This window comes from Dipodomys merriami, unplaced genomic scaffold (assembly GCF_024711535.1).
Source record: "Dipodomys merriami isolate MVZ:Mamm:240054 unplaced genomic scaffold, mDipMer1.0.p SCAF_101, whole genome shotgun sequence".
In the NCBI taxonomy this organism is placed as follows: Eukaryota; Metazoa; Chordata; class Mammalia; order Rodentia; family Heteromyidae; genus Dipodomys; species Dipodomys merriami.
This window is the reverse complement of record NW_027202283.1, coordinates 3136923-3154815: the sequence shown is the minus strand read 5'-3', so window position 1 is coordinate 3154815 and position 17893 is coordinate 3136923. Positions and strand designations below refer to the sequence as shown.

The 17893-nt window shown below is 37.8% G+C and overlaps 1 long non-coding RNA gene across 1 annotated transcript; it reads left to right on the top strand.

The window, feature by feature from the left end:
- Positions 1-13868: 13868 nt before the first annotated feature.
- On the top strand, positions 13869-15910 carry LOC138807334 (uncharacterized). Its single transcript, XR_011366123.1, has 3 exons — positions 13869-14111; positions 14499-14615; positions 15295-15910. It is a non-coding gene; the product is annotated as an uncharacterized lncRNA (long non-coding RNA).
- The last annotated feature ends 1983 nt before the right edge of the window (positions 15911-17893 follow it).

The window sequence follows — 17893 nt, the reverse complement described above, 5'->3', positions numbered from 1 at the left end:
CTTCTTTCTCAACTGGTGGCTGATTCCTTGCAGGATACCGGGCTGTCCTCACTGGGCCACGTCTGTATCCATCTTGCAGGAAGCCAGCATTGTTTGCCATCCTGTGTAGACACAAAACCCTATCCTCGCCCCTTATGTAATAATGTTCCTAGTTGTCATTTTGTGTTCAATGTAATCTTAATCCTTATGGGAGCATTTAAATAAGGTTTTTCTGATATTTGTTCAAAATGGCGCTCAGCTCTAGTTAAAATATTTTCTTGTGGTAAGTTTAAAAAATTAAGAACAAAAAGAGCTTGATGTAAAATTGTTTTAGGATTTTGCATGGAAAACCACAAAATATCCATACCTTTATCCAACCTTTTCCTCCTTTTTAATTTTTTAATTTGTTGTTTTAGTGTGCCATGAACTCGTTTAATAAGGGCTTGTCCTTGGGGGTTATATTCTATTCCTGTAATATGTACCACATCATAAAGTTCACAAAATCTTTTAAATTTAATACTTTTATAGGCTGGTCCATTATCAGTCTTTATTTTGGCAGGCACTCCCATAATGGCAAAAGCTTCCAATAAGTGTTCTATTACATGGTTAACAGTTTCTCCCATAAGGTCAGAAGCCCAAACAAATTTAGAATAAGTATTTATTGTAACATGTACAAAGGAAAAACGGCCAAAGGCTTGCACATGGGTTATATCCATTTGCCAGAGCTCATTAGGTTGTAATCCTGGAGGATTTACTCCAGCAGGTACAACTCTTAAATGCATTGATCTGCAAATAGGACACCTTTTTATAATTTGTTTAGCTTGAGAATAAGGTATTTTATAATGCATATGTAAATAGCCAGCATTTGTATGTAAATGAGCATGATCCTGTTCAGCAGAAGCAAAACTAATTTATCAACCTGATTATTGCCATATACAAGGTACCCAGGTAATGAAGAGTGAGCCCTAATGTGAGTTACAAACACTTTGGCATTACGTTGTAGTAATGCTTGTAATTGTTTAAATAATTGGTTTAGCTGGGGTTTAGATGAATAAGTAACAGCAGTGACTGTATTAGTCACAACTCCTACAGCATAGGCAGAATCAGTAACAATATTAATATCTCCCACAAAATCTTGTAACACTTTAATAATAGCAAAAAGTTCATTGTGTTGAACTGATGTTAAAGTAGTTGTTTGTACCCAATGTTTATTTTTTGTCCAATAAGCACTTTTTGTTTTGGAGCCATCTGTAAAAATGGTAAGAGCAGTGGGAATAGGGGCCTTGGTAATTATATCATTAATAACAAATTGTTGTTTATGCAAGCAATCCCACAATCTACCCTTGGGGAAATGATAGGAAAATTGTCCAGTAAAATTTACTAATGCTATTTGTAGCATTTCAGACATGTTTAACAAATATTCTACTTGGTCTTTTGGCAAAGGAAAAATAATTTTAAATCATACCCTGATAGGGTAAATACCCATTGCCTGGCCTGTTGAATAATAATTGCCAACTGTTGTTTATAAGGCATACTATTTTTTGTAAATCTATGCTGTGTATAAATCCATTGTAATGGTAGCTCATTTTGTCCTAAAATTCTTGTTGGGTATTTCCATGTATCTAAAATATATAAATTTATGGGTTGATTTAGCATTACTCAATGTAAAAACATTTCTTTTATTCTCTGTTCTATAAATTGTAATTTTTTTAGCTTCCTTAGTTAAAGTTTTTTTGCTATGTAAATCAGGATCCCCTTGTAACAAAGAAAACAAATTATGTAACTGATAAGTAGAAATTTTTAAGGCCAGTCGCATCCAATTAATATCTCCTAATAGCTTTTGAAAATTATTTAACATGTGTAATTGATCACGTCATAAAGATATTTTTTGAGGTGTCACTGTTTGTCTAGAAACAACATATCCTAAATATTTTACCACCGTATCCTTTTGTATTTTTTAGGTGCTATCATTAATCCAAAATCTTTAAATATAAAGGGAAAGCATCTTTTATAGGAATTTTTTTATTGTTTATTTTTGATCTATACTCCCTTGCCCAGTGCTCCCCTTTTTAACATTTAGGGTAAATTTTTGGTCTTCTCTTGTTAACTCCAGTAGCTTTTTTACAACTTTTTTTTTATTTGACCACATCCAAAACACTTTAGATTAGAGGGTTTTGTTTGCAAAGCATGCCAGGTAGTGGCCATAGTTTCAGCAAACACCTGCATACGCCTGGATTAAGATATAATATCTCTGCAGACCCTCAAATATGTATTCACATCCCCAGATTCTTTAATAGGCAATAGGGCCCGTCTACAGTCCTCATTAGCATTCTCATAAGCCAACATGCGCAGCAGTTGTTGACTTGCAGCCTCTCCCACAACAGTACGTTCCAAGGTCAATTTCAATCGCGATAAAAATTTAACATAGGGTTCATTAGGTTTTTGAATTACTTTAGTCCAAAAGCCATAATGCTCTCCTACCGGTCAAATCCTTTCCCATGACTCAATACCTATGTCTCTTAACTGCTCATGGATCTCTTCAGGAGAGTTCACTTGCATATGAGCATCTGCATATAGTTCTGTTCCACAAAACATGGGAAAGGTTATGACCTGTAGGCGTGGGTTACTGCTCTGTGCATTTTGTCTAGCCCTTTCTGTACATAACTCAGTAAACCACATTTGCCATCGTAGGTATTCAGGTTCCTTAAGCAAGGCTCTACAAAGCATCTTCCAATCCTCAGGAGCAAAATTATTGTAATGTTGAGCAAGCCCATTAAGCAATTCCTTAACATAATGAGACTGCTGACCATAGAACGTCACTGCCTTCGTGAGTTTACCAATATCATCAACAGCAACACCTTTATATCTGGCTGGTTGAGCTATACCATTCATAGGGCGTGGTCGAATTACAGGATAAGAAAAAATAAACATTTCATCATCAAACTCACTGTCTGAGCCCTCTGTTTTGTGAGGGAGTGACGCTATAAAGATTGCATCGGCCAGCGGAGGAGCCAAAGGCTGCTTTACTTTCACTTTCTCAGGTTCTCCTTTCACTCTGCTAGTTTCCAACTCCATATGTTGTAATTTTGATAAAATCAATTCCATTTGCTCAGACATTTAATTACACTTTCAGTTTGTTCCTTTTAAGCCTTTTTTACCTCTTGTTTTTTCTCTGTTAATTGCAATGCATCCTTATCTATTGCGTCCTTAACCTCAGAGTCCAATTGTAAATCTACAATAGAAGGAGTGGCCTCTTTCTTTAAGTCCGCTATTAATCTTTCCTCATTCAAGACTTTAAAAAGGGTATGTAAAATAGCCCAAATGGACCAAAATCTAATAGGAATCTTTTCCCCTTCTCAAACAGCTCTTTCTACATTATTTTTTACTCGTTTCCAATTATCAACATATAATGTTCCTTCATAGGGGAACCAAGGATTCCATTCCCTAACTACATTAATACACATTTCTATGTCAGAAGAAGAAATATTTACACCATAAGCAGCAAGTAAATGTTTAAGCATATGTAAGTACGGAGTAGACCTAACTTGTCCCATCACCCTGTAATTAAAAGTACTTACCTGAATATCCCTTCCTGAATTCAACAATGCAGGGTCCCTGTTCAGGCGCCAATCGTCAACTTCTAGTGCGTCGAGGTCCCTGGGTAAGGGTCATGAAATCACCAGGACACGGGATGCAGCGTGCAAACAGCAATTGCCACTGCATGCTGTGTTTTATTGTTAGTGGGTATTTAAAGACAAGCAAGCATAATCTTTGCCAAGATGTGGTTAGAAAACATTCACACAAAAAATTTCCACAGATACATTTTTACTTAACCTATGAGACAATGTCTAGGTATATTATTATCTAAACTATTTTAGAGCAAGCTCAAACCACTTCTTCAATCTCAGGAAAATGCTTGTCCAGCTGTTCATCTATGCTTAAGCAAGCAGAAGAGCCACTTCCTCAGCTCTCAGGAATCTGTGACATGTGTGTGAGGGTGTGTTCAAAGTACAGCATCAGACAATATGTTGGATACCTTGAGAAAAAACTGCATTAAAACATTCTGGGACTATCATACAAGCAGAAGCCCATTACGCTGACTCTAATCAGCCACAACATCATCAATTTAGGGAGTATTTTCCAAGAGCATACTGAGAAAAAAGGGCTCATCACAATTAGTGTTCAGGTTGAAGTAATGACAATCACATAGCTTTTCTTATAAGTCTTCATTTATTTTGGAGCATTAAAGTGGGAAAAGCCAAGTAAATATTTTGCATGTATCTAAATTAAGTGGGATGTATTATATTGGTCTTTCTTTAACGTGGAAGTTATAGGTTATGTCTTTTTATACTGTAAGTTGGGACAATTATCTGCTTTCTGTTATTTTATTTTCTTCCCCTTCTTTTGCCTTTCCACTTAAAGAGACATATTTGAGCTTGCAATTCTAAATCCTTCAAAATTATCTGAATTTCTTCATACTTCTGGCAGCCTCCTATATCTTTCTCAAGGGAATATCTTCTCACTACCATTTTTATCCCATATGATATTGGATATCTTCCTGCCTAATTCAGTGCAAGATTAGACTCATCCAGATATCTCAACACTTGTACCACCATAAAATCCTATCTTACTTAGAAATCATGATTTTAGTATGTCTGGTGGCATCTGTCATTTTTGAATGACCCTAATTGATACTTACATGCAAGCATGTTTTAAACCAATATGCCTCTCAGTAGATGAATGAATCGGCAAAATGTGGTATATATATATATATATATATATATATATATATATATATATATATATATATATGGTGGAATTCTATGCTTCCAATTCATAAGAAAATGGAAAGACTTGGAAAAATCCTAAGTAAAATAAGCAAGACACAAAGAAACAGATTTCATGGTTTCCCTCATGCAATAAGTAAGAAATGTCTAACATAGTCCTAGCAGATGAGCAGAATGGCTCAAGAGCTATGTATATATGATCATATAAGATCATGCTGAGCAAAATGAACTCCTAGATATGGAAACAGAGGTTTTTCTTTGTGGTTGTGGTTTTTAATGTACAATGTGATTTCTTTTTTTATTTGTGTTTTTCCCCTATGTTTTATTCCCTGCTGTATTTGATTTCAGGACCCTGTGTATTGTATATACAGTTATCTTAATTTGTCAAGGGAAGAGGAACAACAAAATGATGAGACAAAAGGCAAACCAGTGCAATAGCAATACTCACAAGACAATATGTCGGAAATTTACATTACAACTTGTGAGGGGTATTGGAGTGAAGGAAAAGTGTGAGAAAAATGAGGGGGGAGGTAAAAAAGTTCGACATGTTATGTATTTACTACCTTACAGTTACTGCAACTCCTTCAATACATCACCTTGACAATAAAATTAAATAAAAAAATAAGCACATAAAATATAATTTCACTGTATTGGTATAGTAAAATTATTCTATGTGTACTAACTTTTTTAAAAATGAACACTATTTGGCATCTATTTGAATTCATTACCCCTTCTTTTCAGAGGGTCATCAACTTGAATGTTATCCAATATTTTCACAATATACTTGCCACTATATTGAAAAAACATAATTTTAGTATTGTCCCATAGTAAAACAGAAAAGTTTAATTCTATGGAAACTGCTAACTTTTAAAACTGAATAATTAAGAGGACAGAATACATATTTTCTTCAAAATTCCTATGACTACTAACTACTCATTTTCAAATTCTGAACGTTCTGTACCAGAGACATTCAAAACAGTACCTGTTTGCATGTTACTTAATTCTGCAATAGATGCAAATTCCAATGGGGTGGTACATATTGAGAAGTCAACAGAAAAAATAGCCACATTCTGGTAGAGGATAAAACTATAAAATATCTGTAATACTTAATTCCTCAAGAGTAAACATTTGTTCATCAGAGTAAGCTATTATTTCTATGACCAACAATCCCACACTTTTATGTCATAAAGTTATCCTAACCCAACAGTTTCCAACTTGTAATGTGCACGTTAATATTCCCTAAACTTACAATATGACTAGCTTATCATTATTGTGAAAAAATACTGCACTTCTGCTAATGTGATGCCCTTCCTCTTGTGGAAAGAACACTACACTAAACTTTGCTGCAACATTTCCCCCCCAGTAGTATTCTTGAAATCAGAACACTTGCAAATATTTATATTTATTTTTAATCTATTATAGATATTCCAGAGACTAAGATCGGAAGATTATGGTTCAAAGCCCACCCAGGCAGGAAGTTTCCTTAGATTCTTTTCTCCAATAAACTGCTCAAGAAAAGCCAGACACAAGTGACACTGAGGTTGAAGTGGTAGGGCATGAGCCTTGAGCAAAAACAGGCACAGAGAGAATGGCCAGGCCAAGAGTTCAAGCCCTAGGACAAAACAAAAAACAAAAACAAAATAAAAACAAACCCCAACCCTAGCATTTTTCTCATTGTATACAGAGGCACATAATTAAGGAAATTGCTTCCTGTGTTACAAATAGATAAAAGAACCAAGATGTCACACACTTGCTCTCTTCACACCATGTTACACCAAAGCCTCAAAAAGTTGCTTTTTCTAAATTTATAAATTGGTATCATCCATTTGTCGGCAACTCTGTCCAGATTATTCACGTTATCATTTTATACATGAACTTCTGGAATTATGTATAAACTAAGTTCTAATTATACCTTGCTTGAAAGAATATTTTAGGCAAATAGAATGCCAGAATCATTTGTGAATTTGTCAATTAAACCCTCTACTTAAAAAGAATTTTGTAGTATTCTATAGAATATGAAATTACAAACAAAACCAAAAAATTTATTTTAAATCTAAATTCTAATTTAGCAAGGTCTACAAAGTCTTACATTAGATGAACTTTGCTATTTCTCCAGGTTTAAACTTTTGTAAGCCTTCAAGATTTCTTTGGAATCCAACAGAATGATACTTACTTTTTCAAATTTTTGGTTGGGAAATCATGAGCCATTTCACATCTAGGAATATTCTGTAAAGAAGAGAGTATTAAAAACACAACTGAAGATTATATATGACTTACATTTCAATAGGAAACGACTTCTCAAAACATAATGACAAAATTATCCCAAACTTCTAACTGTGAATCCCTTTCTTGTTATTTGGTATGTTTCATTGAGACAAAATTATACTACCTGGTCCAGGGAAGGTATCACTATGTAATTACACTCTCTAATCTCCTGTCTTAGTCTGAGTGCTAGAATTCCAGGCTTGTATCACATTGCCCTGCCATAGTTTGTTGGTTTATTTAATCTAGATACAGATTAGCAATTCTGAACTTCTCCAATGATATTATTCACTAGACTGACTGCTCAGACTGTTTATGTACTATTTTCAAAGATGTTCTAATATTTGACACAGTATATGAACATTTTCAGATGCACCCGCAGGGGTCTCTGATTCATTCCTCATTGGATCTGATCCCTTTAATAATGATTACTTGACTTTCTTACTATCTCTGGTCCCTATCTATATAATATACTCAAACATTTTTGAAGAAAGTTCACTTGAGGACTTTCTCATAGTAAAAATTATCATTTGATCTAGTCTTACTCAGGACATATTTTCTATTGTTTTCTAACTTTTCTGCACATTCTGAGAGTTGTTTCATTTGTGTATGTGTGTTTGCACATAGAAGTGTCTCTGTATGTATGTGTATGTTTGTATGCAAAATCCTCAAGCTCTTATTCAACAATCTTGCTCATGACTAGTATTCCATCACTTGAGGCAACCTTCCAATCCAGGTTTTTGGCTGGTTAATTATAGATAGTGTCTCAGAGACTGTTCTTCCCAGGCTGGATGCACACTCAACTTTCCAGACTCCTTTATATTCTTAGGTTTTATTTTTCCAGGAGTATCAACTTTTTTTTTTTTTTTTATGGATCCGGTCACGGGGCCTGAACTCTGGGCCTGGGCGCTGTCCCTCAGCTCTTCAGCTCAAGGCTAGCACTCTACCACTTGAGCCACAGCACCACTGCCAGCTTTTTTCTTTTTGCTTATGTGGTGCTGAGGAATCTAACCCAGGCCGTCATGCATGCAAGGCAAGTGCTCTACCACTGAGCCACCTTCCCACCCCAGGAGTATCAATTTTTAAACTAGAAATATTTTTTGAGTGTGAAGTCTAAGTTCTAGCCCATATTTTTAACTCAAGGATTCATATAAAGATAGATGAAGATACACATTACAGATCCTGAGTGTACACTGTTAGAAATGTGATCTTAAACCATGTGCCAGTGGCTCACACTTATAATGCTAGCTACTCAGGAGGCTGAGATCTGAGGGTTGCAGTTCAAATCCAGCACGAGTAGGAAACAATAGCAAGAAAGAAACAAGTTGGGGCTGGTAAGGTAGCTCAGTGGTAGAGAGCTTGCCTTGCATGCATGAGGCCCTGGGGTCAATTCCTCAGCACCACATAAGCAAAAAGAAAAAAGCTGGAAGTGGCACTGTGGCTCAAGTGGTAGAGCGCTAGCCTTGAGCTGAAGAGCTGAGGGACAGCACCCAGGCCCAGAGTTCAAGCCCCACGACCGGAACCCCCCACCAAAAAAAGAAACAATAAATTGTGTCCCTATCTTGGGGTTCATTTCACTTAACACCATCTTATATGGCCATATGTACATGGATAATGTTTTTATAAGTCATTTAAATTCCATATTTTGTCTTTACTAAGTTGTCTCTGAAACACGTGTTATCTCATGTCCAATGATGTCTTTGTGCTATTTCAATGTTTTCCCTTATTTGCAATAACTAGTATATGTCTGAGTCAAGCAGTAAAGGTCAGATAAGATGATGTTAGGGGAATGAACCCCAAGATAAATATTCAAATTTTTTTTTGTTTTTTTTCCTTTCATGTAATTGTTTCTAACATATTATAAGTTTATTTCTTTGTTGCTTTGTATGTCCCTTCCCCACCGTATAACCCATGCTTTCACTGTATTTTATGTTGGTATTTGTGGAAGGGAAGGGAAAAAACAAATTGCTTAACTAGGGATACAGGTGGACCCATTGCAATAATGAGATGTACAAGTAGTTATGTCAAAAACGAACTTTACAACTTTGGTGTGGTGTGGGGGGTAGATCGGGTGGGGGGAAGGGGAGTATGGGAAGGGATTGGAGGGGAAACAAAGAGGAGGCAACAATGCTTGATAAGAAATGTACTCCTGTGATGGGAAGGTGGCTCAGTGGTAGAGCACTTGCCTTGCATGCATGACGGCCTGGGTTTGATTCCTCAGCACCACATAAGCAGAAAATAAAAAAGCCGGAAGTGGTGCTACGGCTCAGGTGGTAGAGCACTAGCCTTGAGCTGAAGAGCTGAGGGACAGCGCCCAGGCCCAGAGTTCAGGCCCCATGACCGGATCAAAAAAAAAAAAAAATGTACCAGTTTTCTTGCCCATGTAATTGTAACTCCTCTGTATAGTATTCTCACAATTAAAAAAAAGAGAAAGACTGAAAAGCTCAGAAGACATTTTGCTTTTACCGGCATGGTTCAACTAAAACCAGAAAACAGTTCTTTACATTTATATAAACTATTATATCTAGTGAGGATTTAAAAAGTTTTAGCATATATATTTTAAATTTTATGTCAAAATATTTGTTTATTTTTAATTTTTGTCAGTTGTGGGGTTTGAAATCTGGGCCTGGACGCTGTCCTTCAGCTCTTCACCTCAAGACTAGTGCTCTACCATTTGAACCACTGCCAGTTTTCTGGTGGCTCATTGGAGATAAGAGTCTCACGGACTTTCCTGCGTAGGCTGGCTTTGAACCATGATTCTCAGCTCTCAGACTCCTTACTAGCTAGGATTACAAATATGAACCACTGGCACCTACCTACATAATTATATTTTGCACATTTATGAGGTATGGTGTGGTAATCCCATTCATTTATATCTTGTGTAATTATCAAGCTATATCATATCCATTAGTTTCTGTGTGTAACATTTCTTTTTAGTGAGACTGCTCAACCCTTATCTTTTCGCTGTGATGAAATATATATTCTTAACTATAATCACTTTGCTTCTTGTGGTATACAATTAATATATTTACTTTTAGTCATGGAAGTCCGCTAATTAAGGTTATATAAAACATGAATTGTAAAGTGAAAAAAATGGTTCCATTACTTGTTTTATCAAAACAATTATGCCTTTTTTCAATTATATTTCTGTGGGAATGTGTAATATTCATTGATTTAACAGTTAAAATTGATAACAGTTGATTCAAACTTGTATTTGAAAATTGCACACAACACAAATATACTTCCACTTTCTTCTACCACATAATTAAAATAACAGTATAGCAAAGCTTGGTGTTAGAGGCTCATGTGTAGAATCCTAGAAACTCAGGAGGCTAAGAACTGAAGTTTTGTTTCAATGTCAGTCTAAACAGACAAAAATGTGAAAACTTGACTCAGACATATACTAGATATTGCAAATAAGGGAAACCATGGGAAATATGCTTCTTTGGGCCTGGCTTACTTCACTTAATATAATTTTTCCAAGTCTTTCTATTTCCTAAAAAATGGGGCAATGTCATTCTTTCTGATGGAGGCATAGAATTCCATTGTGTATATATACCAATTTTCTTGATCCATTCATCTACTGAGGGGCATCTGGGTTGGTTCCATATCTTAGCTATGGTGAATAATGCTGCAATAAACATAGTCGTGCTGGTAGCTTTAGTGTGGTCTTGTTTGTGATCATTTCATTAAATGCCCAAAAGTGGGATTGTTGGGAAACAGGGGAGCTCTATGTGGAGTCTTTTGAGGAACCTCCATACTGTTTTCCAAAGTGGTTGAACAAGTTTACACTCCCACCAACAATGCAGTATAGTTCTCTTCTGTCCACATCCCCTCCAGCATTTGTTTTCATTAGAGTTCTTGATTATAAACGCACTCATTATCTTGCCCATGTAATTTTAACCCCTCTGTACAATATTTTCACAATAAAAAAAATAAAAAATACAAAAAAAATGTGAAAACTTATCTCCAATTATCCAGCAAGAAGGAGAAGGTAAAGATGTGGCTCAAGGAATAGTGTCATCACCCATGAGCAAAAAATACAATGGAGACCATTAAACATAGAGTTCAAGCCCTAAAATTGCATATACACAGAAGACAACAATAAAAAGTACTGTGAACATCAATAATGAAGACAAAATAGTAGAAAAGATAATGAGAAATGTTGTGTTAACATCTGGAGGACAGAAAGCATTTGACAGAATTTTGATTCATGAGAGGGAAAAATCAAAGTCTCATTTGTACAATCTCATTGTATCTATTTGTGTTGGAACCTGGCTATTGGGTAACATGTGAAAGTGTAGATTGGATTACCTGACATACCAGACATTGCCTGTGACTATACACCATCCCACTCTGCAAAAATCTAAACTTGTGCTTGTTAATTTAAATAAAACCTCATGTTAGAGACTGTTTGGTTCACATAGACAAGGGTCCTTATTTTGAGGCTTCAGACCAGTGCTTTTGTTTATAACCACTCCTGCTTTACGCCCTTCTTAGCTGGCACCAAGCCAAGACTTTGAGCTATAGACCCCACTGCCTTAATCCCTCCCTTTCTCCAGCTAAAACTCATTTCACATGCTATCTATGTCTTAGCATTAGTTGTTTTCTTTCTAATCCCCACCAGAAAACTCTTATATACATGTAAATCTACTATAAATAACCTAGTTAGAAAAGGTAGTAAGTGTTTAGCATTGGCTGAGGCTCTCATCTGTAGATTTGCTCCTTAATAAATCTGTGCTACACTATCTCTTCTCCATGGCTTTTGAGTCTGACAACTGATTGGTTTGGTTTGATGTAATCCCATTTATCCAGACTTACTTTGATTTGTTGTGCTTCGTGATCTTTGGAAGTTTTGACCTATGCCAAGGGGCCCACGTGTTTCCCCTAACCCTTCCTATAACATTTTCAAGGAATCTGGACTTACATTGAGGTCTTCGATCCATTTGGAATTGATTCTGGTGCAGGGGGATATATAAGGATATAACTACAGTTTTCTTTGTACAGCCAGTTCTACCAGCACAATTTTTTGAAGAGGCTGTTGAGGAGCTTGAGGCCTGAGTGACTCCATCTTGAGCTAGATGTCATCTTCTGAAGTATGAGTTATGCAGCTGACCATGAGCCCGGCCTGGGAATGAACAGAAGAAGCAATTCCTTGGCAACTAGGAACATAAACTATCCTTGGGGAAACCGCAGGCCGGCAGATGCTGGAGGGCATGGTGACCCCCGCAGTTAGGCCACAGGTGGTGTTTGTTTAAAAAAGGAACCCTGCAGTTTAGCAAGTGTGTCCTTGAGACTCCCTGTGGTGCAAGCCAACCAGTTTAAAGTACTTCAACCCTCTGATCTAACCAACAACCTGTTTCTGCTTTGTAGTGCGCCAATCATACTATAGAATTGTATTAAGAGTTTCCCCACGATGTGTTATAATTTGTTGTAAGATGCTATGATGTATACAAAGTCCCTGCCTTCCCTAAAAATTGTATAAAAAGTACTATAACCCTGGTCTCGGGGCCTCTCAGCGTCATGGGCTGTGGGGGGACCAAGTTCCAGCTTGCAATAAAGACTCCTTTGCTTTTACATTGTTGATGGTCTCTGGTGGTCTTTTGGGTAAGGATTTCCAAATTCAGTTTTACATTTGGTGCATTGGCCGGGAATCCCCCCAAAGCCCACCCAGACGCATTAACCAAGGAGTCATGAGAAGCCCGGCAAGTAAGTAGAGGCATTGCCATTCTGAAATCATCTGGTATTTGAGTTCCCTGCAGGTTCTGTATTGGGGTTGGCAAGAGGTCTTGGTGGACGTGCTATAAGACAGCCAACGGGGCCGGTGGGAGTTGTCCCTCAGATTTCCTGGGGGGTAAACTATCCACTAGTGCAGAAGCTTGAGTCTGGCACTTTTTGACTGATAGTTTACAGGGTAGGCTATCCACTAGTGTGGACATTTGGGCCCATTTGTAGTCCAGCACTTTCTGACTGACAGTCTACAATGCACATGCTGTGAACATGTCTTGTCTCAGGGTTCACTGTTTTGTCTGTGTGTCTTTTGGAATTCTTGGAATGTTTCTCCTCCCAGATTCATCCTGATGCAAGGGCTCAGAGGAGACTGGCTAACACCCCCTTAATATCTGTTTCTCTCTAGCTCCTTCTTTTTTTATGAAACTGCCACTGACCACCTGCAAGTGGCACCAGCAAGATCTTAGCCTCGGGCCTTAGCCCAGGGGGTCTGAGTACGGGGGAGAACCTGTCAGTCTGAGGGGACAGCCACTAGGAACTTCTTTCCCTTGCCCCAAGATGACTGGGAATTCTCCTCTGCCTTGGAAGACTCCTGGGTCAATGTTTGCAGGAATCAAAAAGAAAAATCTTCCCGAGGTGAGTAGAGGGGGTCCGAGTCCCCTGGTAAGTGAGTGATGTTGAGATGTTGCCCCATTCACTGAGACCTGATTTCGTCTTTGTGGCCACTTGTCTGTCTTGTTTACTTTGGTGTGTTTTCTGTTCTATGTTTTCTGAGGTAGGGAAGTTCTGGGTGACAGTGGCAGGCTCACTCAGCAAACTCTGGATTCAGCTTGAGAATAGCACAGATTTCTGGGGGCCCATTAGTCCCCAACTCAGCCTTTGGTTGTTGTTTTGTCTAGTTCCGTTTTAGAATTGGTACCAGTTTTAAATGTGAATCCTTGGTTTTTGTGTTTATCAGTGTTTTTGATATTTATTTGAACATCTCTGGGGGAATTAAAGTCTCAGCCTCCGGCTGGGCTTGGTCACAGACCTGCTAAGTCTCCCTCCCCCCTTCTTTTGTTACCAAGCAGCCAAGAGGAGTGGCATGGACAAGCCTCAGGTGCACCTTCTCCTGGTGGAGGCTGCTGGAGAGGTTAGGGTGTAGATAGCAGTGAGCCTGGTCTGGACTTTCAGCTGCTCCAGACAGCTTAACAATTTGTAAAGTGCTTTTGTCAAAATTGGGTAAAAATCAGGCCCGTTCAGTTTCAGGTGACCCCCTCACCCAGCCCTCCTCCAACAGAAGGGATTCAAAAGACTGATTAGTGAAATACCTTGCTAAACAAGCAAGCCCTGGAAAAATGAAGCTCAACAAAGGTACTTCGTTTAAAAGAAATATTGTCTTAACATTTTTTAAAAAACTTTAGAAAATGTACGTACAACTGATTTTGATTTTTTGTGTGCTTTAAGATCTGTGTGAGTGTTTTGTATGTGTTTATGAACATGTTCAAGATAAGAGTTGTCAGCATGCTGTAACAATGGGTGAGTTTAAGTTTAAAATTCAAAAGGTTATGAGGTTTGGACATTACCAAAAATTTTAAGGAATCTTCACATTGTTTTTAACGGCTTTTTAAGGATTCTTTAACTTAAAAAATAGAAAATCTGGTGTTGAGTTCTAATTTTATTCCCTTGTGGTCAGAGAGAATGCAAGGTTTCTGAATTTGGACAAGTTTGCTTTGTGGCCTAAAATGTGGTCTATTTTAGAAAATGTTCCATGTGCTGTTGAGAAAAACGTGTATTCTTGTGGAGAGCTGCGGGACCCACGACCAAAGACGGCCAGGCAGTAAGGAGTGGCCACAAAAGCAACATTGTAGCTCCTTGGTAAGATGGCGCTGGCTCCCGCCTTCTGTCTTCCCGGTGACAAGTGCTCTCTGTAAAAAAAACTCCTTATATGGCTATGACTTGGTTCCTAGTTTGCTTCCGTGTTTGCGACCCTATCGGTATATGCCACGTGGTGCTTCAGGATTGGCCATCCAGGAGACTTATAACCAGAGCGCGGGGGGTGGGGGGGGGGGGTGGGGGGGGCGGGGGGACAGAGAAGCAGGAAGAAGCGGGCAGAAGAAGCAGGAGAGAAGATGTTGTAAAAGGTCCTGAATAAACCGCATTGAGAAGAATCCCGGGTCGCGTCTTCCTTGCTGGTCGAGGTGGTCGCGACATATTCTTATGCTGCTGGGTGAAATTTTCGGCAGATGTCTGTTAAATCTAGTTGATCTTTGCAGTTGTTTAGATCTGCGGTTTCTTTGTTGAGTTTTTGCTGAGTTGATCTATCTAGTTGGGAAAGTGGTGTGTTAAAATCCCCAACAATTAATGTCTTTGGATCTATGTAGGATTTGAAGGAAAGTAGTGTTTCTTGGATAAATTTGGGTGCTCCGTTGTTTGGTGAATAGATATTTAGAATTGTAATATCCTCCTGAAGGAGAGATCCCTCAATTAGTATGTAGTGACATTCTTTGTCTCTTCTCACGAATTTTAATTTGAAGTCTATTTTATCTGATATTAGGATTGCAATTCCTGCCTGTTTGTGGGGGCCATATCACCTTGCACCAGAATCAACTCCAAATGGATAAAAGACCTCGAGTCAAAGCAGACACTCTGAAAACATTACAGGATGGAATAGGAGAAACGCTAGGTCTCCTTGGCACAGGCTGAAAATTTTTTAATAGAGACCCAGAAACACAACAAATCAAAGAAAGGTTGGACAAATGAGATTGCATGAAGTTAGAGAGCTTCTGCATGGCAAAGGACATAGCTAGCAAGATCAATAGAAAGCCTACGGATTGGGAGATCTTCACTAGCCATACAATGGACAAGGGTCTCATATCTAATATATACTTAGAACTCAAAAAATTAAATCCCCCGACAACAAATCCTCAAAGAAACAACTGCCCAATAACTAAGTGGGCTAAAGACTTAAAGAGAAACTTCTCTGAAGAGGAAAGAAGGATGGCCAATCAACACATGAAGAAATGCTCAACCTCTCTAGCCATAAAAGAAATGCAAATCAAAACAACATTGAGATACCACCTCACTCCAGTTAGAATGGCTGAAATCAAGAACTCTAAAAACAACAGATGCTGGAGGGGATGTGGAAAGAAGGGAACCTTACTGCATTGTTGGTGGTCATGTAAAGTTGTTCAACCACTTTGGAAAGTAGTATGGAGGTTCGTCCAAAGACTCCACATAGCGCTCCCATATGACCCAGCAATCACACTTTTGGGCATTTACCCAAAAGTATACAAACAAGACCACCAGCACGACTATGTTTATTGGAGCACTATTTACTATAGCTAAGTTATGGAACCAACCCAGATGCCCCTCAGTAGATGAATGGGTCAAGAAAATGTGGTATATATACACAATGGAATTCTATGACTCCATCAGAAAGAATGACATTGCCCTATTTGTTAGGAAGTTGAAAGACTTGGAAAAAATTATATTAAGTGAAGTAAGCGAAGCCCAAAGAAACATAGGTCCCATGGTTTCCCTTATTTGCAATATCTAGTATATGTCTGAGTCAAGCAGAAAAGGTCAGATCAGGTGATGTTAGGAAAATGAACTCTAAGATATGTATTCAAATGTGTTTTTTTCTTTCATGCATTTGTTTCTAATGCATTTATAAGATTATTTCTTTGTTGCTTTGTATGTCCCTCCCCCACAGTATAACCCCTGCTTTCACTGTATTTGATGTCGGTATAATTTGTGGAGGGGAAGGGGAAAAACAAGTCGTTTAAATAAGGATACAGGTGGACCCGTTGCAACAATGAAAAGTACAAGCTTTCATGTGGAAAACCAACTTTACAACTTTGTTGAGGGGGGGAGGGGCGGGAAGGATTGGGTGGGGGGGTGGGGGGAGGCTGGGAAGGGATGGAAAGGGGAAACAAAGGAGGAGGCTACAATGCTTGATAAGAAATGTACTCATTATCTTGCCCATCTAATTGTAACCCCTCTGTACAGTATTTTCACAATAAAAATAAATAAAAATTAAAAAATTAGAAATCTGGTATTTTAAAATCTAATATTTTAAAATGCATAAGGCTGTTTATACTGTAATCAAGATATCTGGGTTAACACAAATACATTGGCTGTTTGGAATTTAGTTCCTTGGCTAAAATTTGGGGATAAATATTAGAAATTTAAGTGTAAAGGTTAGTTTAACACTGTCAAAGATGTTACCTGTTCTTTCTGTCTAAAACTGTGTATTTCATTCGAGAACCAAGAGATAAGAAAAGGGAAAACTTAGAAACCAACAGAAGACCTGTCTTTAGGGGTGAGGAGTGAACAGGCAGAAGCGCAGTTCAGCTGGTCATGTATGGTGGGACAGGATCTGAGGAAGTCCACAGATAATGGGACAGGCCCTGGGGGGAGTCCATGCATGGTGAAAGGGGGCAAACTGGCACAAAGGCAGTTCACCTAACACTAAAGAGTTGGCTTAGGTACGTGCCCATTCCATAGGAGGGGCCAAGTGGCCCATCTTTGTTCTGTCCCTTTTCCCTACAGATTGACACTGGAAACATGATTGTTAAAATGAGTGATGTGATGGTCTGATTAGTATTGCTAAAACTGCCCCTTGGACTTAAAAAGAGGGTTAAAAAGTTTATTTGTATAATGTGATTTGCTTTCAATGATGTTCTACAAGTAGTATATGTTTCTAAAAGTCCTAAGGGTGTTATGTCTAGCTTCTTGGTACAGTGATGGTGATTGTAATTCTTGCATTAAGGAAAAATTGACATTTAAGTTTAAAAGTTTTAGTGTGTATCTGTTTTAAAACAAGCAGCCAAGAGACAATGAATGACACTTTGCCTCAAGATTTTAAGAGATTTTTTAAAATGCAACTAAAAACTAATGTATAGAATATTAAAAAGGAGATTAATAGGAGGCTTAAAAATTAGGAATGGATTTTTGGATATAAAGTTTAAGAGTAAAATTGTTCTTAATATTTGCCTCAAAGTGCACAAAGGAAAAATTAGGATTACCAAAATAATTGCTATTCTAGTTTGCTCTTATAGGTTTTTTTTTAAACAGTTTCCAGCAAGCCCAGAGCAAAGTACAAAGGATTCTTACAAGTTTGTTAGATGTAATTTTGGCTTTTATAAGTTCCA